This window comes from Mesoplodon densirostris, chromosome X, assembly GCF_025265405.1.
Source record: "Mesoplodon densirostris isolate mMesDen1 chromosome X, mMesDen1 primary haplotype, whole genome shotgun sequence".
NCBI lineage: Eukaryota > Metazoa > Chordata > Mammalia > Artiodactyla > Ziphiidae > Mesoplodon > Mesoplodon densirostris.
Genome location: NC_082681.1, coordinates 92,926,343 through 92,954,003, shown reverse-complemented (window position 1 = coordinate 92,954,003; position 27,661 = coordinate 92,926,343). Strand labels below are relative to the sequence as shown.

Sequence of the window (27,661 nt, the reverse complement as noted above, 5' to 3'; positions counted from 1 at the left end):
CTGTTGTCCATTACAGCAACCACACCCACTTTGCCTTTGGTGGATGAGTGGCACCACTTGGCCCCTGACACCCATGGATCCAATTACTCCCATTGCATTTAGGTCTTCCAATGCAGTGACCGCAGTTCCTACTGTGATGTGTGGCCTAAAAAGAAAGTGCATTCACAGAGCTATTCAGGGATACTGGGGCTGTCCTCACAAACTTATTTCTCACAGTATTGGTAAAAGGTATGGCTTCAGGACCCTCCCCAGTGTAGGTGAGTAGTTCATAAATGATTCGAACATTCCAATCTCCCTAAACATTTGAATCCCTTCCTCTACATTAAACCAAGGCAGGTCCAGCATTTCCAGTTCACTCACTGTGGGCCACCTTTGGTCCATGTTTCAGCCAACAAACCAAACTAGAGCCCTTTCTAACTCCCTGAGATGCAACATTAAAAGCAGAATCTCTGCTTAGTGGACACATATCAATAAATTTAGCCTAACACAACTACATGCTCCTTCCACCATTATTGCATATTCCATGGATATTTTTAGTATGTATTCCTACATATGTTCCCCAGATTTCTGTCTGCATAACTTAGAAAACTCAAGAAGTTCTTTTGAAGTGTAGCACACCTCCTCATGGGTCACACTTTGTACCAGACCTTTAGGGGCCTGCTGGGACTTGTGTCTAGTTATAGGTCTAGAAGCAAAGAGCATTAGTGGGAGTGAGTCTTGAGGAGAATCAGAATTGTCTTGTATGACAGTTGCCTCCAGGGAGGCCATTATAATTTCCTCAGGCTTTTGCCAGATAATGCCAGGGATTATCAGTTCTCTCTTTACTCCTGGAAATAGAGTCCTTAGGGCTTTTAAGTCTAATCGGATTAGAGAGCCAATTCCAAAACCCCAGAACTAATTCAGAAGATTCATGATTAAGATTTTGTTCTTCTAGAACCACTCTTTACCAAAATCTGTGTGTACCATATATATATGGTAGGAGATTTATTAAAGGAATTGGCTCACAAGGTTATAGAAGCCAGTGAGTACAAAATTTGCTGTGTGGGCCATGAAGTTTTGCCAATTTTGCATTTCAGCAGTTGTTAAAAGTTAATTCAGTACTTATGTTGTAGAAGCACAAAAGCCAGTCAGTGCCCCTTTATCTTTTTCTTGTATGAATTCACTTAGTAAATGTTGAATTTCCAACTGGGTCAGATTCTGGACCTTTGTTTCAGTTGTTTTTTCTTCCTCCATTATCCACTTTTCATTTCTTCTTCTTCTCTCTCTTTCTCTCTCTCTGCATATACTATCTATTTATAACTTGCTTTTATCAGAGAGCCTCAAAATTGTATTATCAGCGTTAGGCAATATTTGCTTTTTAAGGTTTAAGGACCCTGAGCTTAAGCTGAGTTTGTATTAATATCTTGGTATATTACAGGAGTGTCACTGATGTTTTTCCATATTATCCTCAGGATCAGGATCTTTTTTGGTGACATACAGGCAGCAGCAGAAGCAAAAGCATTTTGTAGCATCCTAGTGATCCATCTGCCTTTAGGGTTGTGGACCTCAAAAACTGAATTCTTCCAACAGCAACTGCTCTTCAAATAGTGACTGTTCTTCCTCCACACAGGTGACCACTTGACAAATCCATATATTGCATATATTGCTCATTCTATAGTCTTTCCCCTGAGTGCTTTATAGAAGGGGAACCAATGCCTGATTGAGATACACAACTAATTGGTCACAGGGTAAAAGTCATTCCCCTGAGCCTAGTGTCAGTGACAGCTTATTCTGCATTTGAGACACACCATTCATTCTAAGACACCTGGGTCTTAGATGGGTCTGGACCACGGCTACTTTAAAGAGGGCATCAATTCCATAAATTCAGTCCCTAAATACCAATTACTTATCAAAACTTTCAACTTATGTTCGTTAAATCTATAACAGAAACTTGGTAGAACTTAACAAATGCAACACACACAAAAAAATCCCTCAAAAGACAAGCAAGCCAGTTAGTAGCATCTAAAATTGTACACTTTCCATCAGACAGCAGAGCCAGTTAGCAAGACAAGACAAGACAAAAAAGACCCCCAATGGTGGTGGTCATCTTGTAGACTATGCTGCTCACATTGCCAATAGTTGGGCCCACTCTGAAGACACAGGATGGACCCCCACCCAAAATTACGTTCAGATGATGCCACATACACACCAAGAGAGTATTCAAAGGTTTATTATTCACATAATGAAGATTTTGAAGGAGAGGTGGGTGGGCTTCCCAACCAGGTCTGAAAATGTCTTAAGAGAGCAAAATAAGAAGACTGGCTAGGAGGTTTTACTGTGGTTAGGGGGTAGGGCCAGGGTGACCAGGGACTTGCATATTTTGAAATTCCCATCAGCATCAATGGAGGGTGCACTCAGGTTTCTTATCAGCTTGCCCAAATGTGCATAGATGAAAAAGAGGGTCAGCAGTCAGCTACTTTAAAAAAATGGAGTCAGACTCTTTATTACACCACCCAATCAGAAATCTCAATTAACTTTACTGATAGGGGCTTGTACCAGGTCTGTTCTGTTTGACTTAGGCAACATTGGGCAAGAGTGACCACAACTATAACTCCTAGTAAGATGATTGGACCCATCTAGAGAGGAGAGACCTCAGCCAGCTGCAGTCAAGCCAGTGAAATATGTAAAAGCATAGAAAAGAGTCCAACAATAACAGCATAAGGATAAAAGGAATCATATCAGTGTCCAGAATGTTAATCTTGTTCTTTGTTTCAAGTGAAGGCTGTTCTTTGTGGAGTCAGTGGGTATTGGGAGGTTTCTGACAGTTCTTAGATTAAGATTCTTTCTTGGTCAGAAGTTAAGTTATAAGTGATGGCAGCAGTCTGTGTTAAACTGACCAGATGCACTGTGAATAAGAACTGAGAGAGAGAGAGAGAGAAATTAATGTCCTCTTCCCCACCCTTGACCACCCAGGGTCAAAGATTTTCTCTCCTCACCAGGGTTGTTATTCTCTTTCCACAGCCACATGATTGGTGTGTCTGGTTCCTGCAGCAATCACTTCACCATTTTTTCCAATCCCCCCAATGTCTTACCCTGGTTCAGGTAAGATATGGTTCTATCCCCGATCTCATACCTATGTGGTTCAGAAATTTCTTTATATTTTTTGTATCATCTGAGATTATCTCCCACCTCTTAGAGGTTATCACCTCATATTTATGATTATTATTATAAATATCCACAATTGCCCAAATTCAGCAGGCATAGCCAGACAGCCAAAGAAGCATCAGGTTAGAGTCTCCCACCCCCACATCTTCTTGCTTCTTGCAAATTCTAGTAGCCTGATTTCCCAGGAGTAGGTATAGTGGTGAAAATGATAGAGTGAGAAGAGTGAATTATGTGGTTTGGATTTTCTTACAGCCAGTCTGGGCCTCCTCCTCCCCTCCCCAACCTCATAATTAAGCATTTTATTTAATGGGAGGTACCCTTCTGAGGAATTACCATATTTAGAGCCCAAAGTGCCTATCTTAAGTGTGTGTTCCACTGGGAGCTGAGGAGCCTTGGTTATCCAGTTATCTTTTTCACCTTCTCTTTTTAGAGTTCATTTTATCTTTCAATTTACCTACTGCCTGGGCATGATATGGGGCATAAAAGGTACATAGGATGTCTATATAGCTGCCCACTCTTTTGAGGGGGGTTGTTTTTGCTGTGAAGACAGTACCAATGTCTAATCACATGTTTAGAGAACCAAAACATGTATCAGAGTCCATCTAAGAGGCATTGAATAGTATGGTTCCCTCTTGCTAAGTGGATGGGGACGGCAATGCCATACTCTGAAAAAAGTGTCTATGAAGTAATGCCCAGTGGTATTCTCAAGAGGAAGGTATTGGGGCTATATAGTCTATTTGCCAGGACTGGCGAGGTTTAGTACCTCTGGATATGTGCTCCAAAGCTCCCTTTGCCACGCATCTGTGTAGCTGGCAAACTGGGCACATTTACCAGGCTTCTTGGCCTCATGTTCTGGAAACACTAGGCTTTGCTTTTTGGACCTAGCCCTGAATTGTGCTTGAATTACCATACTCTGTGTGATGCTATATCCAGATGCATGCTGTATCCAGGTGTCCTTTTATGGGTACTGTAGATTTGGTCAGTGTAATGATTAATCTCATGTGTCACCTTGACTGGATCACAGGACGCCCAGATATTTGGCTAAATATTATTTCTGAGTATGTGTGAGGGTATTTCTGAATGAGATTAACATTAGAATTGGTAGACTGAGTAAATCAAATTGCCTTCTTCAATGTGGGTGGGCATCATCCAATCCATTGAGGGCCTGAGTAGAAAAAAGAAAAGCGGAAGAAAGGAGAATTTGTCCCCTCTCTGCCTTACTAGTTTAGATAGGACATCAGTCTTCTCCTGCCCTTAGACTAAGACTTGCAGCATTAGCTCCACCTGGTTCTCAGGTCTTCAGAGCTTTCCTGGGTCTCCTGCTTATAGATGGCAGATTGAGGGACTTCTCAGCCTCCATAATCACTTGAGCCAATTCCTCTTAATTAAGTAATTAATATCCTATTAGTTCTGTTTCTCAGGAGAACCCTGACTAATAAAGATTTTGGTACTGAGTGTGGTTCTAGAGGAATAGATAGTAAGAATGAGTTTTCTGAATTGGCCCAGAATTTCTGGAACTGGCTCTCCATACTTATTAGATTTAAAGATACTAATGACTATTTCTAGTAGTAAAGAGAACACTGATAGAACATGGTATGATATGGCAATACAGATATGTAAAATATCTGTATTATATGTTCCTAACCCACCACTTAACAAGAAGCAAGAGGCTGGGTGACTATCTATATTATACTTTTGAACATTTTTAGAAAGTTAGCAAATATAGTGAGGTTGGCTGGTTGCTTCTAATGTCATTGGACAAAGCAGTGCAAGAAAAGGATGGGCTCAGGGAATTCAAATTCCTAACTCCAGAACCACATAAATTATCTGAAAGCTTCTATGTGTGCCGAGAAGGAGACCCTAATCTGCTGTTGCAGCACTGATATTGCTGAAAATCAAACAGAATCTCACCCACTAATTAGCTGAATTGCAACATGAACTCCCAGCATCACAGGGTGTCTACCGTTAAAGTGAGGGCATTGATTAGGAAAGAATGGGATTTTATAAGTTGGGATGGAAACATGTGGGAAGACCTTGATGAAATCGGGGATGTGCAGTCCCTAAATTCTGATGTCTGCTTTGTCAATGAAAGCAGCCTCCCCATCTGCAGTAGAAGCGGCCTCCCCACCCCCAGTGGTAACAGCTTTCCCACTGCCAGTGTTAGCAGCTCTTCCACCCAAACTGAGGAGATTAACCCTGCACTGCCTGAGGAAACTGTAATGTCTTCACTCTAGGCAGTTGCCATGCAACACAAAGATGATTTTCCTCAAGACCCACCCCAGCACCCCTCTTTGATTCTACATCTATAACTAGACTCAATTCTCAGCAGGCCCCTAAAGGTGCGGTACAAAGTGTGACCCATAAACAGGTGCGCTACACTCCAAAAGAACTGAAGTGCCATTGGAGTTACAACCTGGTTAATCTCACAATAATGCATTGTCATTCTCCATGACCATCTATCTTTGCATAGGCCAAATAGGTGAAAATGTGTACACACACACACACACGCAGGGGTTGTGGGTCTTGTACACTTTGCTGCCATATAGTGTTTGTCTCTACAGAGGCTGGGAGTCGTCCTTCTGCCAGGCACCACAGTGACAGCCTGATGGCTTTTGCCCATGAGTCAGTGAACATATAACACAGTACATTTTGGGCAGTGCTTTCCAGGGAAAACATCATGGAAATTCACTTTTGAACAGTGTTCCTTTTCCATGCACAGTTTTAGTACACAGTTTTCTTTGGGGCTACACAGCAGCAGTGGCCCATTATACCCTACTGGCCTTGAACATAGCTGATCCATCGGTGAATCTGGCCCAGGTATCCTCAGGAACCTCAAGAGTACTAAAGCCCCCAAGAAGCTCAAGGTGCTGGCACAGAGCCCCATATCTGAGATAGCCTCATCTTGAGGGTGACCAGCCACTTTTTCATGTAACCATGAGACTCCATAATGCCTAGCTTGCTTTTTCTCTGAATATACCACTTCCACTTAGTAATGGATGCTTATTGGGCAATATCCACTTTGTTGGTGTTCTCATATCTGACCCATCTCAATATCAGGGTTTAACAACACTACTGTTTCTTTGTTAGTCTCTCAGAGTCTATGAACACCCCAGGACAAGACAGTAATAGTCTCTCAAATGGGGTATACCAGGTGGTCACCTGCTACCTGGGTGAGGAGGGGGTGCCAAACTCCAGGGAGTACTGTTGCCTAGTGGCCAGATCTTTTTGTCACAAGCTCCAGTCTGCATAGTTGTCAGTTACTGATACCTGTTGCTGAAAGGGCTCCTTAGAGCTGATTAGCCCAAGTGGAAGTCTATACAGCTTGCTGGATAGTTTCTTTTGCCTGTTGTTGGTCAGGGCCACATTCAAAGATGGCTACTTTTGAGTGATCTTATGTAATGGGCTGAACAGGATCCTCCTATGAGGTATGCTGTACCTCAAATACCAAACAAGTCTATCAAATGTTGTGCCTCTTAAGGGAGACCTTCAAGATGGCAGAGGAGTAAGACGTGGAGATCACCTTCCTCCCCACATATACATCAAAAATACATCTACATGTGGAAGAAATCCTACAGAACACCTACTGAATGCTGGCAGAAGACCTCACACTTCCCAAAAGGCAAGAAAATCCCCACGTACCTGAGTGGGACAAAAGAAAAAAGAAAAAAAAAAGAGACAAAAGAATAGGGACGGGACCTGCACCTCTGGGAGGGAGCTGTGAAGGAGGAAAAGTTTCCACACACTAGGAAGCCCCTTCACTGGTGGAGACGTGGGGGTGGGCAGGGTGGAGGGAGGCTTCAGAGCCGTGGAGGAGAGCACAGCAACAGGGGTGCATAGGGCAAAGCAGAGAGACTCCCGCACAGAGGATCAGTGCTGACCAGCACTCACCAGCCCGAGAGGCTTGTCTGCTCACCCGCCCAGGAGGATGGGGGCTCGAGCTGAGGCTCGGGCTTCGGAGGTCGGATCCCAGGGAGAGGACTGAGTTTGGCTGTGTGAAGACAGCCTGAAGGGGGCTAGTGTGCCACAGCTAGCCAGGAGGGAGTCTGGGAAAAAGTCTGGACCTGCCTAAGAGGCAAGAGACCATTGTTTCTGGGTGCGTGAGGAGAGGGGATTTCTGCTCTGTGTGCCCACAGAAGGCAGGGTACTGCTTAAGCGAGCTCCAGAGATGGGCATGAGCCATGGTTATCATCTCGGACTCCAGAGCTGGGCATAAAATGCTAACACTACCACCACTGCCACCAAGAATCCTGTGTGCAAGCACAGGTCACTACCCACACACACACACACCCCGGGGGGACCTGTGCAGCACACCACTGGCAGGGTCCCGAGATCCATGGATAACTTCCCCAGGAGAACACACAGCGCACCTCAGGCTGGTGCAATGTCCTGCCAGTGCAGGCTCACGCCACATTCCAATTATGACTACCATACCCCTCCCTCTCCCCGGCCTGAGAGACCCCTAATCAGCCACTGCTTTAACCTGCTCCTGTCTGGTCAGAGAACACACGCCTGAGGACAGCCTACATGCAGAGGCGTGGCCAAAACCAAACCTGAACCTCAGGAGGTGTGCAAACAAAGAAGGGAAAGGGAAATATTTCCGTGTAGCCTCAGGAGAAGTGGATTAAATTCCCACAATCAACTGGATGAACCCTGCATCTGTGGACTACCTGAATAGATGACGAATGTTCCCAAAATTGAGGTAGTGGACTTTGGGACCAACTGTAGACGTGGGGTTTGCTTTCTGTATCTGATTTGTTTCTGGTCTTATGTTTATCTTAGCTTAGCTTTTGGAGCTTGTTTTCATTGGGGGATTTGTTTATTGGTTTTGTTGTTCTCTTCTTTTCCTTTTATTTTGTATTCCTTATTTTTAATTTTTTTAATTTTATTTTGTTTTACTACTTAAAAAAGTATTTTCCTTTTTTCCCATCTTGTGAGTGTGTATGTGTATGTTTCTTTGTGTGATTTTGTATGTTTAGCTTTGCTTTTACCATTTGTCCTAGGGTTCTGTTTGTTAGTTTTTGTTTGTTTCTTTTGTTTTGTTTTTATGAGTGTGTGTTTATGTTTCTATGTGCGATTTTCTCTGTTTAGTTTTGCTTTTACCATTTGGTTTAGGGTTATATCTAGTCATATTTTTTCCTTTTTTTCCATCCTTTTCTTCTGAGCTGTGTGGCTGGCACGGTCTTGGTGCTTTGGCTGAGTGTCATGCCTGAGCCTCCGAGGTGGGAGAAAAAAGTACAGGACATTGGACCATCAGAGACCTCTGGCCCGAGGTAATATCAATCATCAAAAGCTCTCCCAGAGATCTCCATCCCAACACTAAGACCCAGCTCCACCGAATAGCCAGCAAGCTCCAGTGCTGGATGCCCCATGCTAAACGTCTAGCAAAACAGGAACACAGCCACACCCGTTAGCAGAGAGGCTGCCTAAAGTCATAATAAGGTCACAGACACCCCAAAACACACCACCGGATGCAGCTCTGCCCACCAGAAGGACAAGATCCAGCCTCATACACCAGAACACAGGCACTAGTCCGCTCCACCAGGAAGCCTACACAACCCACTGAACCAACCTTAGCCACTGGAGACAGACACCAAAACCAATGGGAATTACGAACCTGCAGCTGATGAAAAGGAGACCCCAAACACAATAAGATAAGCAAAATAAGAAGACAGAGAAACACACAGCAGATGAAGGAGCAGGCAAAAACCCACCAGACCTAACAAATGAAGAGAAAATAGGCAGTCTACCTGAAAAAGAATTCAGAATAATGATAGTAAAGATGATCCAAAATCTTGGAAATAGAATAGACAAAATGGAAGAAACATTTAACACGGACCTAGTAGAACTAAAGAGCAAACAAACAGGGATGAACAACACAATAAATGAATTTAAAAATTCTCTAGAAGGGATGAATAGCAGAATAACTGAGGCAGAAGGACGGATAAGTGACCTGAAAGATAAAATAGTGGAAAAAACTACTGCAGAGCAGAGTAAAGAAAAAGGAATAAAAAGAATTGAGAAGAGTCTCAGAGACCTCTGGTAGAACATTAAACACACCAACATTCGAATTATAGGGGTCCCAGAAGAAGAAGAGAAAAAGAAAGAGACTGAGAAAATATTTGAAGATATTATAGTTGAAAACTTCCCTAATATAGGAAAGGAAATAGTTAATCAAGTTCAGGAAGCACAGAGAGTCCTATATAGGATAAATCCAAGGAGAAACACACCAAGACACATACGAATCAAACTATCAAAAATTAAATACAAAGAACAAATATTAAAAGCAGAAAGGGAAAAACAACAAATAACACATAAGGGAATCCCAAAACTTTAACAGCTGATCTTTCAGCAGAAACTCTGAAAGCCAGAAGGGAGGGGCAGGACATTTTTAAAGTGATGAACGAGAAAAAACTACAACCAAAATTATTCTAAACAGCAAGGATCTCATTCAGATTTGATGGAGAAATTAAAAGCTTTACCGACAAGAAAAGCTAAGAGAATTCAGCACCACCAAACCAGCTTTACAACAAATGCTAAAGGAACTTCTCTAGGCAGGAAACACAAGAGAAGGAAAAGACCTACAATAATAAAACCAAAACAATTAAGAAAATGGTAATAGGAACATACATATTGATAATTACCTTAAATGTAAATGTATTAAATGCTCCAACCAAAAGACATAGATTGGCTGAATGGATACAAAAACAAGACCCGTATATATGCTGTGTAAAAGAGACTCACTTCAGACCTAGAGACACATACAGACTGAAAGTGAGGGGATGGAAAAAGATATTCCATGCAAATGGAAATCAAAAGATAGGTGGAGGAGCACTTCTCATATCAGACAAAATAGACTTTAAAACAAAGACTATTATAAAAGACAAAGAAGGACACTACATAATGATCAAGGGATCAATCCAAGAAGAAGATATAACAATTTTAAATATTTATGCACCCAACAAAGAAACACCTCAATACATAAGCAAACACTAACAGCCATAAAAGGTGAAATCGACAGTAAAAAAATCATAGTAGGGGACTTTAACACCCCACTTTCACCAATGGACAGATCATCCAAAACGAAAATAACTAAGAAAACACAAGCTTTAAATGATACTTTAAACAAGATGAACTTAAGTGGTATTTATAGGACATCCCATCCAAAACAACAGAATACATATTCTTCTCAAGTGCTCAAGGAACATTCTCCAGGATAGATCATATCTTGGGTCACAAATCAAGCCTTGGTAAATTTAAGAAAATTGAAATTGTATCAAGTATCTTTTCCCACCGCACCGCTATGAGACTAGATATCAATTACAGGAAAAGATCTGTAAGAAATACAAACACATGGAGGCTAAACAACACACTACTTAATAACCAAGAGATCACTAAAGAAATCAAAGGGGAAATCAAAAAATACCTAGAAACAAATGACAAAGAAAACACGATGACGCAAAACCTATGGGATACAGCAAAAGCAGTTCTAAGAGGGAAGTTTATAGCAATACAGCCCTACCTTAGGAAATAACTCACATAAACAACATAACCTTATACCTAATGCAATTAGAGAAAAAAGAAGAAAAAAACTCCAAAGTTAGCAGCAGGAAAGAAATCATAAAGATCAGATCAGAAATAAATGAAAAAGAAATGAAGGACATGATAGCAAAGATCAGTAAAACTAAAAGCTGGTTCTTTGGAAGATAAACAAAATTGATAAACCATTAGCCAGACTTATCAATAAAAAAAGAGAGAAGACTCAAACCAATAAAATTAGAAATGAAAAAGGAGAAGTAACAACTGACACTGCAGAAATACAAAGTATCATGAGAGATTACTACAAGCAACTCAATGCCAATAAAATGGACAACCTGGAAGAAATGGACAAATTCATAGAAATGCACAACCTTCCGAGACTGAACCAGGAAGAAATAGAAAATATGAACAGACAAATCAGAAGCACTGAAATTGAAACTGTGATTAAAAATCTTCCAACAAACAAAAGCCCAGGAGCAGATGGCTTCACAGGTGAATTCTATCCAACATTTAGAGAACAGCTAATACCTATTCTTCTCAAACTCTTCCAAAATATAGCAGAGCGGGAAACACTCCCAAACCCATTCTATGAGGCCACCATCAGTCTGATACTAAAAGCAGACAAAGACGTCAGAAAAAAAAAAAAAAAACTACAGGCCAATATCACTGATGAACATAGATGCAAAAATCCTCAACAAAATACTAGCAAACAGAATCCAACAGCACATTAAAAAGATCATACACCAGGATCAAGAGGGGTTTATCCCAGGAATGTGGGGATTCTTCAATATATGCAAATCAATCAAAGTGATACACCATATTAACATATTAAAGGAGAAAATCCATATGATCGTCTCAATAAATGCAGAGAAAGCTTTCGACAAAATTCAACACCAATTTATGATAAAAACCCTGCAGAAATTAGGCATAGAGGGAACGTTCCTCAACATAATAAAGGGCATAACAAACCCACACCCAACATTGTCCTCAATGGTGAAAAACTGAAACCATTTCCACTAAGATCAAGAACAAGACAAGTTTGCCCACTCTCACCACTATTATTCAACATAGTTTTGGAAGTGTTAGCCACAGCAATCAGAGAAGAAAAATAAAAGGAATCCAAATCAGAAAAGAAGTAAAGCTGTCACTGTTTGCAGATAACATGATACTATACATAGAGTATCCTAAAGGTGCTACCAGAAAACTACTAGAGCTAATCAATGAATTTGGTAAAGTAGCAGGATACAAAATTAATGCACAGAAATCTCTGGCATTCCTATACACTAATGATAAGAAATCTGAAAGTGAAATTAAGAAAACACTCTCATTTACCATTGCAACAAAAAGAATAAAATATCTAGGAATAAACCTACCTAAGGGGACAAAACACCTGTATGCAGAAAATTAAAATAAACTGATGAAAAAAATTAAAGATGATACAAATAGATGGAGAGATATACCATGTGCTTGGATTGGAAGAATCAACACTGTGAAAATGACTCTACTACCCAAAGCAATCTACAGATTCAATGCAATCCCTATCAAACTACCACTGGCATTTTTCACAGAACTAGAACAAAAAATTTCACAATTTGTATGGAAACACAAAAGACCCCAAATAGCCAAAGCAATCTTGAGAACAAAAAACGGAGCTGGAGGCATGAGGCTCCCTGACTTCAGACTATATTACAAAGCTACAAGAATCAAGGAAGTATGGTACTGGCACAGAAACAGAAATATAGATCAATGGAACAGGATAGAAACTCCAGAGATAAACCCACACACATATGGTCACCTTATCTTTGACTAAGGAGGCAAGAGTATACAGCGGAGAAAAGACAGCCTCTTCAATAAGTGGTGCTGGGAAAACTGGACAGCTACATGTAAAAGAATGAAATTAGAACACTCCATAACAGCATACACAAAAATAAATTCAAAATGGATCAAAGACCTAAATGTAAGGCCAGACACCATCAAACTCTTAGAGGAAAACATAGGCAGAACAGTCTATGATCTAAATCACAGGAATATCCTTTTTGACCCACCGCCTAGAGTAATGGAAATAAAAACAAAAATAAACAAATGGGACCTAATGAAACTTAAAAGCTTTTGCACAGCAAAGTAAACCATAAACAGGACGAAAAGACAGCCCTCAGAATGGGAGAAAATATTTGCAAATGAAGCAACTGACAAAGGATTAATCTCCAAAATTTACAAGCAGCTCATGCAGCTCAATATTAAAAAAACAAACAACCCAATCCATAAATGGGCAGAAGACCTAAATAGACATTTCTCCAAAGAAGATATACAGATTGCCAACAGACACATGAGAGAATGCTCAACATCATTAATCTTTAGAGAAATGCAAATCAAAACTACAATGAGATATCCTCTCACACCAGTCAGAATGACCATCATCAAAAAATCTACAAACAATAAATGCTGGAGAGGGTGTGGCGAAAAGGGAACCCTCTTGCAGTGTTGGTGGGAATGTAAATTGATACAGCCACTATGAAGAACAGTATGGACTTTCCTTAAAAAACTAAAAATAGAACTACCATACGACCCAGCAATCCCACTACTGGGCATATACCCTGAGAAAACCATAATTCAAAAAGAGTCATATACCAAAATGTTCATTGCAGCTCTATTTACAATAGACATGACATGGGAGCAACCTAAGTGCCCATCAACAGATGAATGGATGAAGATGATGTGGCACATATATACAATGGAATATTACTCAGCCATAAAAAGGAACGAAACTGAGGTATTTGCAGTGAGGTGGATGGACCTAGAGTATGTCATACAGAGTGAAGTAAGTCAAAAAGAGAAAAACTAATACCGTATGCTAACACATATACATGGAATCTAAAAAAAAATGGTTATGTAGAACCTAGGGGCAAGACAGGAATAAAGATGCAGACCTACTAGAGAATGGACTTGAGGATATGGGGAGGGGGAAAGGTAAGCTGGGATAAAGTGAGAGAGTGGGGAAGCTATTGGGTAGCAGCCTCATAGCACAGGGAGATTAGCTTCATGCTTTGCGCCCACCTAGAGGGGTGGGATAGGGAGGGTGGGAGGGAGGGAGATGCAAGAGAGTAGAGATATGGGGACATATGTATATGTATAACTGATTCACTTTTTTATAAAGCAGAAACTAACACACCATTGTAAAGCAAGTATACTCCAGTAAAGATGTTAAAGAAAATCAATATCTTTGAAAGAATTGTCAGAGTATATTCCAACGTTGTCATATCATTTTTCATACTGAACAGCAATGAATGAAAGAGCCTGGTTCTTCACATCCCTATCAGCATTCGGCATTGTGTTTGGGATGTTAACCATTCTAATAGGTGTGAAGTGGTGTCTCACTGTTGTTAATTTTCAATTCTCTAATGACAAAAGATGCTGAGCATTTTTTCATATGCTTATTTGCCATCTGTATTTTTTCTTTGGTAAGGTATATGTTCTGATCTCTTGAACGTTTTTCATTGGGATGCTTGTTTTTTTTATTGAGTTTGAATAGTTCTCTGTATATGTTGGATACCAATCTTTTATCAGATGTTTGTTTTGCAAACATTTTCTCCCAGTCTGTGGCTTTTTTCATACTCTTAACAGTGTTTATCACAAAGCATAAGTTTTAATTTTAATGAGTTCTAACTTACCATGTTTTTCTTTCATGGGTTGTGTTTCTGATGTTTTATCTAAAAAGTCATCACCAAACCCCCAAGTTCACCTAGATTTTCTCCTGTGTTATCTTCTAGAAGTCATATTATTTTGCACTTTACATTCAGATCTATGATCCATTTTGAGTTAATTTTTTGAAAGTTTTTGTCTAGATTCATATTTTTGACATGTGGATACCTAGTTCTTCCAGCACAATTTGTTTAAAAGGTTATCCTTTCTCCATTAAATTGCTTTTGACTTTTTGTTGAACCACAGCTGACTATATATGTGTGTGTCTATTCTAATCAATTGATCTATTTGCTATTATTCTGCCAGTATCACATTGTCTTCATTATTATAGCTTTATGGTAAGTATTGAAGTTTTTTCTTCAGTATTGTGTTAGCTATTCTATGTCTTTTTGCTTTCTGTATAAACTTTAGGATAAATTTGTTGATATCAACAAAATAACTTGCTGGAATTTTGCTTGGGATTGCATTGAATGTATAGATCAAGTTAGGAAGAAATGACATCTTGACAATGTTGAGTCTTTCTATCCATAAACATAAAATATCTTTTCAATTATTTAGTTCTTTGATATCTTTCATTAGACTTTTATAGTTTTCCTCATAGAGATCTCATACATATTTTGCTAGATTTAAACCTAAGCATTTCATTTTTGGGGGTAATAATGTAAATGGTATTGTGTTTTTTATTTCAAATTCCAGTTGTTTATTGCTGGTATATAGGGAAGTGATTGAACTTTATATATTAACCTTGTATCCTTTAACCTTGCTATAATCACTTATTAGTTCTGGGAGGTTTTTTTTTTTTAATGTGGACTATTTTTAAACTCTTTCACTGAATTTGTTACAATATTTCTTCTGTTTTATGTTTTGGTTTTTTGGCTGTGAGGCATGTGGGACCTTAGCTCCCCAACCAGGGATCAAAGCCTCACCCCCTGCATTGGAAGGTGAGGTCTTAACCACTGGACTGCCAGGGAAATCCCAGGGAAGAGTTTTTTAGTCAATTCTTTAGGACTTTCTGCACAGACAATACTGTCATCTGTGAGAAAAAGACATTTCAATTTCTTCCATTACTAACTGTATACCTTTTCTTTTATTTTCTACCTGTATTATTGCATTAGCTAGGAATTCCAGTACGAGGCTGAATAGGAGTGAAGAGGGGACATATTTGTCTTGCTCCTAATCTTGGGGGAGAGCATCTAGTTTCTCATCCTAAGTGTAATATTAGCTATAGCTTTTTTTTGTAGATGTTCTTAATCAGTTCAAGAAGTTCCCATTTATGCAAACTTTTCCAAGTTTTTTTTTTCATGAATGGGTGTTGGATTTTATCTATTGATGTGATCATTTTTTTTTAGCTTATTCATATGATGGATTAAACTAATTATTTTTCAAATGTTGAAACAGCATTGCATACTTGAAATAAATCTCACTTGATTGTGGTGTATAATTCTTCTTATACATTGTTAGATTTGATTTGCTATTAATTCTTGATGAGTTTTGCATCTATATACATGGGAGATATTGGTGTGTAATTTTCCTTTTTTGTAATACCTTTTTTGGGTTTTGGTATTAAGATAATGCTGAACTCATAGAATGAGTTAGAACATGTTCTTTGTGCTTCAATTTTCTAGAAGAAATTTTAGACAATGGTATCATTTCTTCTTTAAATATTTGGTAGAATTCGCCAGTGAACCCACTTGGGCATGGTGCTCCCTATTTTGGAAGGTTATTAATTATTATTCAATTTAGTTAATAGATATATGCCTATTCAGGTTATCTATTCCTCCTTGCATGAGTTTTGGTAGATTGTGTCTTTCAGGAAATTAGTCCATTTCATTCATCTAAATTCTCAAATGTGTGGACATAGAGTTGTTAATAATATATTTGATCATTCTTTTTAATGTCCATGGGATCAGTAGTGATAGTTATTTTAAAATTTCTGATATTAGTAATTTGTCATCTTTCTTTGTTTTGGTTAGCCTAGATAGAAATTTATCATTTTATTGATCTTTTCAATGAATTAGCTTCTGGTTTCATTGATTTTTCTCTGTTAATTTCCTATTTTTAATTTCATTGATTTCTGCTCTAATTTTTATTATTTCCTTTCTTTCCTTTCTTCTGCTTACTATAGATACAATTTGTTCATCTTTCTCTAGTTTCCTAAGGTGGAGCTTAGATTGATTTTAGATATCTCTTCTTTTGCCATATATGCATTAAATGCTATACACTTCCTCCCAAGCTCTGCTTTCACTGCACCCTAAAGATTTTGATAATTTGTGTTTTCATTTTCATTTAGTTCAAAATACTTTTTAATTTCTCTAGAGACTTATTCCTTTACTCATGCATTATTACAAAGTGAAGTTTGTTGTTTAATATCAAGATTTTGGGATTTCCAGCTTTCTGGTACTGATTTCTGGTTTAATTACATTGTGGTCTGAGAACATGCTTTGTATAAATTTTATTCCTTCAAATTTGTTAGAGTCTGTTTTATAGCCCAGAATATGATCTTATCGATGTTTCATGCGAGCTTGAGAAAAAAGGTGTACTCTGATGTTCTTGGATGAAGTATGCTGTAAATGTCAATTCGATCCAGTTGATCAATGGTGCTCTTCTGCTCACCTATAACTTTACTGATTTTCTGCATGTGAATGTGTTGTGTATTGATAGAGTGGTGTTGAAGTCTCCAACTATAACAGTGGATTTGTCTATTTCTCCTTGTTCTTCTATCAGCTTTTGCCTACATATTTTGATGATCTATTGTTAAACACATATACATTAAGGATTAGTGTATGGACCACTTTGTCATTATGTAATGTGCTTCTTTACCTCCAGTAATTTTCCTTGCTATGAAGTCTGCTTTATCTGAAATTAATATCGCTTCTCCAGCTTTATTTTGACTAATGTTAGCACGAATTTTTCAGGTTGTTGCTAAAACTTTTCATCTGTACTTAATATGGTAGTATTTTATTATTAAATTTAGGAAATTAACAAAATTAATTCATGAAGTTCTGCTTCTGGTATGGCATAAATGTTCCTATCAGACCAACCTCCCTACAGGTAACAACTATATAAATTCACACACACACACACACACACACACACACACACACACACACACACACACAGAGTCATACACTTACCTGAAGGTATGAGAATGAACAAAAGTAGGCAGAAATTAGAGGAGAATGACATGTTTAAAGAAAGATAATTTTACCATTATTATGAATTTTAGTCTGAGAGCAGGTTCCAGTCTTCTTTTACAGAATGACCAAAAACTCAAATGGAAAATCTACAGTCTTGATGGCTTGACAAACTGGAGTACACTGTTTGGGGGTAACCATAGCAGATAGAAGGTGAGGACGGTATATGCTGGTATAGAAATAGCCAGAGAGGAGGAAGCGAAGTTCTTCACATGGTATTTGCTAAATTCTTGGTTGACCTCTGAACTCTAAATATATAGGCAGACTCCAAGCTGTCCAGCTATGGCTAAAAAACTGAATTGAATGACATCAACAAATGGCAGAGTAAGAAACCCTAGCCTCCATTCTTCCACAAAGAACAACAATTAGATAGCTCTCCACAAATGAAAATAACTTTGCGAGATCTCAGGAGTACACTAAAGAAGGTTCAGCAACACAGCGGAGCAAAAAAAAACCTGTGAATAACCATATAGAAATGGTAATAAGAACAGTTTCATTTTGCCTACATTATCCTATCCCACAGGCCAGCACTGCTCAGTGCCAAGATGGAACTCCCTAGCCCAAGAGAGTTCACTTGCCAGAAAAAGGAGATCAGGGTGAGTCACCATATTTCCCAGCCTTTCAAGGCACTACAAAAAGGACCCTCTTTGGTTTCATCCCACCCAGAGACCAGCAAATCTGAGACATCTAGAGATGGCTAGGAACAAGGAAGAAGGGCAGGAGTTACCAGTGTCAGCCACACAGTGGGAGCAACCATGGTTCTCAGCGGCCTGCTCTGCAAAAGAGTCCAACAGCATTAGCCTCTGATGACTTAGTACCCCTGGAGGATGCTGTGACACCCTCCCCCTGCAGCTTTCATCAGACTACTCTGCAGAAGATCCCAGCAATTTGCTGCTGAGGAAACCAATGGGCAGAAGAGCCACTGTGAACCCTCATCAGATTTCATCACTCAGGGACCCACAGATTTTCAGGTTCACAGACATTACCTATCTGAATTCATCCCCACCCCCTCCCCACCACACACCAGAGCCACCCAAGCCAGTGCCATCACAGACACCCCAGTGTTGGATCTCTGCCAAGCCCAGCCTCTGCAGATCCATGTGTTCATGACAGTGCCTAGAACCCCATAGCAAACCTCCACCACTGTGTGCATGCCCATGGCTAGCCCTTGCAGCCACATGAGTACATGCCAACAACCAAGTCCCCACAAATGCCTGTGGGTCTGGATCCAGCACCAGCTTCTGTCACTGGCCTGCACCACTGTGCATGACCACAACTAGCCACTACAGCTGTCCACATGCATTTGCTAGCCTCAACTCCTGTCACTGGCTATCATTGCCATGCATTCACCAGCAGGTACCTTTGCAGATGCATGACTGCCTGCCAATAGCCCAGGAACCCATGTGTGCTTGTGCACCTGGATCTGGCCCTGATCCTGTCATTGGCCTGCATCATTATACTCACAGCTAGCCTCTGCAGAAGTGCACCTGCATGTCCCCTCCACCAACTCCTGTCACCAGCCCCCACTGCTGTATGTCTGCCCGCTCCTAGACTCTGCAGCCAAACAAGTGCACGCTGATAGCTCAGGCCTCTGCTGCTCTTCATGTGCCCAAAGTTGGCCACAGCCCCGTCACTGGACCCTAGCCCTCATTGTTGGACCTGGAGGTGCTGTTGAGGACCCCAAGAGTCCTTGAAGCCACCAAAGACTCCCTGCAGCACTTGCTGTCAAGGATGACACAGGTGTTGATGTGAACACAAGCTGCCTAAGCTAACAAGACACCACAACCTCTGGACATGGCCCTGCACTTGGCATGTCACATCACAGACCCAGGACCACAGCACACTCCAGCATGCCCCCACCCACAGATGAAGATTTTTCTTACAGAAGTCAGTCCATAAAATCTGGGAGAGGTGATTGCTTCTTCAAATGAGCAGACATATATGCAAGGCTACAGAGATCATGAAAAATCAGGGAAACATGATACCACCAAAGGAACACAATAAACTTCCAGTAACTAACCCCAAAGAAATGGAGATCCATAAACTGCCTGACAAAGAATTCAAAATAATTGTTCTAAATAATCCCAGGGAGCTACAAAAGCACACAGATAAATAATTTAACAAAATCAAGAAAACAATGCAAAAACAAAATGAGAAGTTCAAGAAAGAGATACAAAACATAAAGAAAAAGAACCAAAGAGAAATATTTGAGCTGAAAAATACAATGAATTAGCTAAAAATTGCAATAGAGAGTCTCAATGGTAGACATAATCAAACAAAAGAAACAATCAGAAAATTAAAAGGCAAGTCATTTAAAATTATCCAATGAGAGGAACAAAGAGAAAAAAAGAATAGAAAAGAAAAAAGCTATGGGACTTATGTGACACCATCAAATGAAACAATATTTGCATTATGGAAATCCAAAAATGAAATGAGTTGGAGAAAGGAGCAGAAAGTTAATATAAAGAAATAATGCTTGAAAACCTCCAAATTCTGGGGAAATAAATGAAGCTCAAAAGTTTCCAATCACTTTCAACCCAAGGAAGACTTCACCATGACATATAAAAATAAAATTGTTAAAAAGTAAAGACAAAGAGGGAATTCCCTGGCGGTCCAGTGGTTAGGACTCCATGCTTCCACTGCAGGGGGCCTGGGTTTGATCCCTGGTCCAGGAACTAGGATCCCACAAGCCTCGTGGCACAACCAAAAAAAAAAAAAAAAAAACTATAAAAAAATTAAGGAAAAAAGAAACTTGAAAGCAGCAAGAAAAAAGAAACTTAACATAAACAAGGAAGTTTCCATAAGACAATCATCAGATTTCTCAACAAGAACCTTGCAGGCTTAGACAGAGTGGAATCATATATTCAAAGTTCTAACTGGAAAATTAAAAAAACTGCCACCCAGGAATACTTTAGCTGGCAAAGCTAACCTTCAGAATTGAAGGAGAGATATAGACATTCCCAGATAAACAAAAGCTGAAAGAGTTGATCACTACTACTGCCTTACAAAAAGTGCTAAAGGGGGTTGTTCAGTTGAAAGAAAGAATGTTATCAAGTAACATGAAATCATATAAAAGTATTAAACTCACTGGTAAAGGTAAATATACAGTCAGATTCAGAATACACTAATATTGTAATGGTGATGTGTAAATCACATAACTCTGGTATAAAGGTTAAAATACAAAAGAATTAAAATTAATTTATAATTAATAAAAATGACATAATTTGTTAATGGATACACTATATAAAAAGATGTAAATTGTGACAACAAAAATATAAAATGTGGGAGGTGGGTAAAAGTGTTAAGCTTTTACATGCAAACAAAGTTGTTGTTATCAGCTTAGTATAGACTGTTATAACTATAAGATACTTTACGTAAGCTCCATGGTAACCACAAAGCAAAAAGCAACAGTAGATACACAAAAGAAAAAGGTAAAGGAATCAAAGTATACCACTATAGAAAATCATCAAATCAAAATCACAAAGGAAGAAAGAAAAAAGGAGAGGAACAAAGGATCTGCAAAATATTCAGAAAACAATTAACAAAATAGCAACAGTAAGTCCTTACCCATCAATAATTACTTTAAACGTGAAATGGATTAAACTCTCCAATCAAAACAGAGTTGCTGAAGGAATAATAGAACAGTATCCAACTATATGCTGCCTACAGGAGACTCACGTCACCATTAAGAACACTCATATCTGAAAGTGAAAGGATGGGAAAAGATATTCCATGTGAACAGAAACCTAAAGAGAACAGGAATAACTATACTTATATTAGACAAAATACACTTTGCATCAAAATGACAATAACACCTATGGTCATTATAAAATGATAGAAGGGTCAATCCATTAAGAGGAAATAACAATGGTGAATATACATGCTCCAGCAACAGTGCTTCTAAATATATGAAGCAAATATTAACAGAGTTGAAGGGAAAAATAGAAAGCAATGCAATAAGAGTAGGGGACTACAATAACCCACTTTTCAACGATGGATAGATCATCCAGAAAATCAATAAGGAATCATTGGACCTGAGCTACTCTTTGGAGCAATGTACCTAACAGACATATATAGAACATTTCATCCAACAGCAGCAGAATACAAATTCTTCTCAAGCATCTCCAGGATATATCATATGTTAGGCCACAAAGCAACTCTTAGAAAATTTGAAAAGATTTAAATCATACCAAGTATCATTTCCAATGATATGGTATGAAAGTAGAAACCAAAAACAGGAGGAAAACAGGACATTTCACATATAGGTGGAAATTAAACAACACAATCCTGAACAAACAATGGGTAAAAGAAGAAATAAAAAGAGAAATCAAAAAATATCTTGAGAAAAAAGCAAATATGGAAATGCAACATACCGGAACTTATAATATGCAGTAAAAGCAGTTCTAAGAGGGAAGTTTATAACTATAAACACCTACATTAAGAAAAAAGAAAGATCTCACATATCTAGCTAACTTTACCTCTCAAGAAAATAGAAAAAGAAAAAACTAAGCCCAAAGTTAGCACAAAGAAAGAAATAACAAAGATCACAGCAGAAATAAATCAAATTAAGACTAGAAAAATGATAGAAAAGATCAACGAAATTTAGGTGTGTTTTGAAATGATAAAATTGACAAACCTTTGGGTAGACCAAGAAAAAAAGATAGAAAACACAACAAATAAAATCAGAAGTGAGAGAAGAGACATTACAACTGACACCATAAAAAAATAATAAGGGGCTACTATGAATAATTTTATACAAATAAATTGGGAAAACTAGAAGAAATGTATAAATTCCTAGAAACAAACAAACTACCAACAGCAAAATGAAAAAGGTGAAAACTTGAGCAGACCAATAACCAGTGATGAGATTGAATCAGTAATCACAAATCTCCCAACAAAGAAGGATCCAGAACCAGATGGCTTCAGTGGTGAATTCTACCAAACATTTAAGGAAGAATTGATACCAATCCTTCCAAAACTCTTCCAAAATATTAAAGAGGAGGAGGGAAGGTTCCAAAGCTCACTTGATAAGGCCACCATTACCCTGATAACAAAGCCAGACAAGGACACTACAAGAAAATAAAATTATAGGATAATATTCCTGATGAACATGGAAGCAAAAATCTCCAATAAAATGCTAGGAAACTAAATTCAACAGCACATTAAATGGATTACATGACATGATCAAGTTGTCCTTATCCCTAAGATACAGAAATGCTTCTACATATGCAACTAAAGAAATATGATATACCACATTAACAACATTAAGAATAAAAATCATATGATCCTCACAATAGATGTGTTAAAAAGCATTTGACAAAATTCAACAATCTCTGATGACAAAAACTTTCAACAAATTAGGCGTAGTAGGAATGTACCTCAACAAGATAAAAACATATATGACCACTAACATCACACTCAATGCAGAAAACCCGAAAGCTTTTCCTCTAGGATCAGGAATAAGACAAGGGTGCCCATTCTTACCACTTCTATTCAATATAGTACTAGAAGGCCTAGCCAGAGAAATTAGGCAAAAAAAGGAATAAAGGCCATCCAAATCATAAAGGAAGAAGTAAAACTGTCTCTATTTGCAGACACTATGAGCTTATTTATAGAAATCCCTAAACATTATAGCAAAAAGACTATTAAAAGTAATATACAAATTCAGTAAAGTTGTAGGATACGAAGTCAACATACAAAAATCAGTTGCATTTCTATATAGTAGCAATAAATTATCCAAAAAGACCATAAGAAAAAAATATCCATAAGAAAAAAATCCTATTTACAATAGCATCAAAAGGGTAAAGTACTTAGGAATGAATTTAACCAGGAGGGTAAAGATCTATACACTGAAAATTATAAAACATTGATGAGACAAATCAAATAAGACACAAATAAATGGAAATATATTTTGTGCTCATGGACTGAAAGAATAAATATTGCTACAATGTTCATTCTACCCAAAGCAATCTACAGAGTCAATGCAATCCATTTCAAAATTCCATTGGCATGTTTCACAGAAATAGAAATAATCCTAAAATTTGTATGGAACCACAAAAGCCCCCAAGTAGATAAAGCAATCTTTTTTTTGTTTGTTTCAGCCATGTTGCGTGGCTTGCAAGATCTTTGTTCCCTGACCAGGGATCAAACCTGTGCCCCCTGCAGTGGAAGCATGGAGTCCTAACCACTGGACCACCAAGGAATTCCCCAGATGAAGCAATCTTTTTAAAAAATAATTATTTATTTGTCTGTGCCAGGTCTTAATTGCAGCACACGGGATCTTCATTGCTGACTGTGGGATCTTTTTTAGTTGCAACATGCGGGATCTTTAGTTGTAGCATGTGGGATCTAGTTCCCTGATCAGGGATCAAACCTGGGCCCCCTGCATTGGGAGCCCAGAGTCTTAACCACTGGATCACCGGGGAAGTTCCTAGATAAAGCAATCTTGAGCGAGAATAACAAAGTTGGAGGCATCATACTTCCTGACTTCAAACTAAATAACAAAGCTATAGTCATCAAACACATATGTTACTGGCATACAAAGAGACACATGGTCTAATGGAACAGAATAAAGTGAATAAAAATAACCCCACCCATATATGGTCAACTAATAGTTGACAAAGGAGCCAAGAATACTCAATGGGAAAGGATAGTCTTTTCAATTAAATGGTTCTTAGAAAATTGGATATCCACATAAAACTGGATGCTTATTTTATACCATACATAAAAGTCAACTCAAAATGGATTAAAGACTTAAATGTAAGATCTGAAGACATAAAATTCCTACATAGAGCATATGCTCTTTGATATAGGTCTTGGCAATGAATTTTTGGATTTAACATTGAAAGCATAGGCAACAACAGCAAAAATAAACAGGTTGGACTATATAAAATTAAAGTGTTTCTGAACAGCAAAGACTCAATCAAAAAAATGAAAAGGCAACTTATGGAATGGAAGAAAATATTTGCAAACCATATCTGATAAGGGGTTAAAATCCAAAACTTAAAAGGAACTCATATAATTCAATAGACAAAACACAACCTAATTAAAAATGGGCAAAGGGGGCTTACCTGGTGGCGCAGTGGTTGAGAATCTGCCTGCCAATGCAGGGGACAAGAGTTCGAGCCCTGGTCTGGGAAGAACTCACATGCCCTGGAGCAACTAGGCCCGTGAGCCACAATTACTGAGCCTGCACGTCTGGAGCCTGTGCTCTGCAACAAGAGAGGCTGCGATAGTGAGAGGTGTGTGCACCACGATGAAGAGTGGCCCCGGCTTGCCGCAACTAGAGAAAGCCCTTGCACAGAAATGAAGACCCAACACAGCCATAAATAAATAAAACTTAAAAAAAATTATTAAAAAAATTGGGCAAAGGAATTGAATATACATTTTTCCAAAGGAGACATACATATAAATGGCAACAGGTACATGAAAAAGTGCTCAACATCACTAATATCCAGGAAAATGCAAATCAAAACCACAGAGATATCACCTCACACTGTTAGAATGGCTATTATCAAAAACTCAAAAGATAATGATGGTGAGGATATGGAAAAAAGTGAACTCTTGTGAACGACTGGCGGAATGTAAGTTCAGCCACTATGGAAAACAGTATGGAGGGTTCTTGAAAATTAAAAATAAAACAACTATATGATCCACCAATCCCACTTGTGAGTATATATCTGAAGGAAATAAAATATCTCGAATAGATATCCACACTCCCATCTTAACTGCAGCATTATTCACAGTAGCCAAAGTATGGAAACAACCTAAGTGTCCCTCAATAGACGAATGGATAAAAAAATGTGATTGATACACACACAAACACACACTGGAGTATTTTATATTCTTTAAAAAGAAGAAAATCCTGACATTTGGGACAACACAGATGAACCTGAAGAACATTATCCTAAGTGAAATAAGTCAAACACAGAAAGACAAATATCCAATGATCTCACATATATGTGGAATCAAAAAAAAAAGTTGAACTTACAGTATCAGTCTGTTGAACACTGGTTACCAAAGGTTGGGTGGTGGGGGGAAAGGGGATATACTGATCAAGGGGTACGTACTTTCAGTCATAAAATGGATAAGTTCTGGTGATCTAATGTACAGCATGGTAATTATAGTTAATAATAATGCATACTTGAAAATTCCTAAGGGAGTAGACCTCTAGTGTTCTTATCACACACAAAAAAGGTAACAATGGGAGGTGATGAATATGTTAAATAATTTGATTGTGGTGATCTTTTCACAATGTATACATATATCAAAAAATTATGGAAGATGAGGGGGATCACACAGGCTCAGTGACCCTCCCTGGGGAGTGAGCAGCTCGAACTATATATTTGGCACCCCAGCTCTTGGGTCCAACACCAGGAAGAAGAGTCCCTTAAGCTGGTTTGAAAACCAATGGGACTAAAAGGAGGGCTGTAAGAAACTGAGACTCTGCTCATAAACAGCACACACACTCCTGGGAACAAGGCAGAAGAAGCAGACAGAAACTGCCCAGGACTCTGGCTGGTTTCCCATCCATGTCAATTGCCTGGCCCCTCTTGTTCCAGTGGAGCTCCCCAGTAGGGGGAAGGCAGCTGTTGCAAAGGAGAATGCACACTTGGGAAGCACAGACTTGGCTGGCACCCAGCACTACTTCTGAAAGGGGTGAGGATGGACATTACTGGCATTTGGTGACAGATTGGTATGGTCTGGAGCTCTGACTGGTTTGCGCGAACCACCCCAGCACATGCCTGGACCACACCAGGTGCTAGCTATGGCCCCTCTTGCTCCAGCACTGCTCCCCTTTTGGGCATAAGTGCTGATGCTGGGAGGGTGGAGTGTGCACACTTAGAGGAAAAGGAACCAGCACAGACCCAAACCTCAGGACTTCCACTCCAGCACCCTGGGACACTACCCCACCCCTGATAGGGTGGAGATAGCCACTGAGCATAGGGAGAACATAGGAAAAGCCCGGCTCACACCTGGCTCTGGCTCTAGCCCCTCCATCTCCAGCCTGACCCCCCATTAAGGGGGTAGCTGCCAGTTCACCCTGGGGAAAGATCTAACATGTGCTCACTTCAGATCCAGCTCTCCCACCAAAGCCACTGGGCACACATAGACTGAGTAGGGATGCTTCCATACAAGGACACACTTTCAAGACTGGGATAGGTAACCATTTCACCTAATTTCATAGAGACAGAGGAAGTTAAGCAAAATGAGGAGAAAGAGGAATCTGTTCCAAATGAAAGAACAAGAAAAAAAACCCTGAAAAAACAACTAATGAAACAGAAAAATAATTTATCAGATAAAAATTTCAATTAGTAATAAGAATGCTAACTGAACTAGGGAAAATAATAGATGAACACAGTGAGAATTTAATATAAAAATGTTAATATAAAAAGAACCAGTCAAAGCTGGAGAATACAATAACTGAAATGAAAACACACTAGAAGAAATTAACAGCAGACTACGTGATATGAAGAACACATAAGTGATTTGGAAGATAGAATAATGAAAATAATCCAATCAGAACAGCAAAAATTTTTAAATGAGAATAGGTTAAGGGACCTCTGGGACAACATCAAGTATACTAACATCCACATTATAGAGGTACCAGAAGGAGAAGAGAGAGAGAGTGTGTTGAAAAGGTATTTGATGAAAGTATGGCTAAAAATTTCCCGAACCTGAAGAAGGAAACAGATATCCAGGTACAAGAAGCACAGAGAATCCCCAAAAAGATGAACCCAAAGAGACCCACACTGACATAACATAGTTAAAATGGGAAAAGTTAAAGATAAAGAGAGTTCTAAAGGCAGCATGAGAAAAACAGCAAGTCATATACAAGGGAATCCACATAAGGCTATCAGCTGCTCTTTTTGCAGAAACTTTGTAGCACAAGAGGGTGGCATGATATATTTAAAGTGCTGAAAGGAAAAAAAAAAACCCTAAAACCTAGGATACTCTAACCAGCATGATTATCATTTAGAATAGGAGAGATAAAGAACTTCTCGGACAAGCAAACACTAGAAGTTCATCAAGACTAAACCAACCCTAAAAAAATATTAAAGGGTCTTCTATAAGTAGAAAAGAAAAGG

General features: G+C 38.9%; 1 pseudogene; it reads right to left on the bottom strand.

Annotated features, from left to right (window-relative positions):
• The window catches only part of LOC132481694 (uncharacterized), a 39,315-nt pseudogene that overhangs the window by 4,579 nt on the left and 7,075 nt on the right, over positions 1 to 27,661 (bottom strand).